The 1,997-nt window shown below is 42.8% G+C and overlaps 1 long non-coding RNA gene across 1 annotated transcript; it reads left to right on the forward strand.

Annotated features, from left to right (window-relative positions):
- Positions 1 to 1,149: 1,149 nt before the first annotated feature.
- On the forward strand, positions 1,150 to 1,778 carry LOC113119791 (uncharacterized). Its single transcript, XR_003294518.1, has 3 exons — positions 1,150 to 1,216; positions 1,410 to 1,464; positions 1,635 to 1,778. It is a non-coding gene; the product is annotated as an uncharacterized LOC113119791 (long non-coding RNA).
- Positions 1,779 to 1,997: the final 219 nt, after the last annotated feature.

A 1,997-nucleotide genomic window follows, 5' to 3' on the forward strand; every position in this document is an offset into this window, starting at 1 on the left:
CACACCTGCTAGTGTCATCAGCATCATCTACACATCTGCTAGTGACATCAGCATCATCTACACACCTGCTAGTGACATCAGCATCATCTACACACCTGCTAGTGTCATCAGCATCATCTACACACCTGCTAGTGACATCAGCATCATCTACACACCTGCTAGTGACATCAGCATCATCTACACACCTGCTAGTGTCATCAGCATCATCTACACACCTGCTAGTGACATCAGCATCATCTACACACCTGCTAGTGACATCAGCATCATCTACACACCTGCTAGTGACATCAGCATCATCTACACACCTGCTAGTGACACCATGCTTCTCTTCACCTGCTAGTGACATCAGCATCATCTACACACCTGCTAGTGACATCAGCATCATCTACACACCTGCTAGTGACATCAGCATCATCTACACACCTGCTAGTGACATCAGCATCATCTACACACCTGCTAGTGACATCAGCATCATCTACACACCTGCTAGTGACATCAGCATCATCTACAAACCTGCTAGTGACATCAGCATCATCTACACACCTGCTAGTGACACCATGCTTCTCTTCACCTGCTAGTGACGTCAGCATCATCTACTCACCTGCTAGTGACATCATACTCCTTCTCTCCTGTTAGTGACATCAGCATCATCTACTCACCTGCTAGTGACATCAGCATCATCTACAAACCTGCTAGTGACATCAGCATCATCTACACACCTGCTAGTGTCATCAGCATCATCTACACACCTGCTCGTGACATCAGCATCATCTACACACCTGCTAGTGACATCAGCATCATCTACAAACCTGCTAGTGACGTCAGTATCATCTACACACCTGCTAGTGACATCAGCATCATCTACAAACCTGCTAGTGACATCAGCATCATCTACTCACCTGCTAGTGACATCAGCATCATCTACAAACCTGCTAGTGACATCAGGATCATCTACACACCTGCTAGTGACATCAGCATCATCTACTCACCTGCTAGTGACATCAGCATCATCTACAAACCTGCTAGTGTCATCAGCATCATCTACACACCTGCTCGTGACATCAGCATCATCTACACACCTGCTAGTGACATCAGCATCATCTACAAACCTGCTAGTGTCATCAGCATCATCTACACACCTGCTAGTGACACCATGCTTCTCTTCACCTGCTAGTATCTTGTCTGCTTTTTGATAAGCAAATGTTGCTATCTTCTAGTAAGTTTAAGCGTTTGTTACCTTCTCAGCCAGGGTTTTAACCAACATTATACATATAATCTTTCACATACTTCTCAGTGTGCTTTTTTTTGCTGAATTTAATGCTTAGATTTTAGGGGGAAAATTTAAGTCATAAATGTTTTATAAAAATCTAACTCTTTACTTTTACTTATGATCTGCAATATCGTTTCAGATTCTGAACACATCAGAAATCACCAACCCCTCCTGATATATCTTTCCAGTTTGGGGTAGGTATGTTACAACAATATAACATAAATAACAATAAAATGTAATTAATTGACGCATGACTTATTAGGGTAACTGTTTTTTTCTTGTAATAGAACACTATAGAACTACATTCACTATAGAACAGGAACATCATTTTTTGGTAAATTGTTCATGCCTATTTTCTTCCTAGCAAAAAATGAATGTATATGCCAAAGTAGAATTCATCAACTTTAGCCGTGATCTCTGTGATCAGCTCATCATCTCTCCATACCCTCTCCACATGGATGTCACCTCTTGTACTTGTCACAAGATCACACCAGGTTAACTAAGCCAGTAACCATCAGCTGACCGTGGAATGACAATTGTGTGTTTCTTTCTCAGTTTTGCATGGTCCCCAATAAACTCAGCGTGGGATGCCTCTCCGATCTCTTTCACATCAGGCACTTAACCTCTACCAGGCCACAGGGAGGTTCTTCATTTGGGTCCACCACTTTGCCATCTGCACCAAGGTGTGGAGCATCAGGGTGGATGATGAGACCAGATGGAAGAAGGT

Source organism: Carassius auratus, chromosome 19, assembly GCF_003368295.1.
Source record: "Carassius auratus strain Wakin chromosome 19, ASM336829v1, whole genome shotgun sequence".
NCBI classification, from domain to species: Eukaryota; Metazoa; Chordata; class Actinopteri; order Cypriniformes; family Cyprinidae; genus Carassius; species Carassius auratus.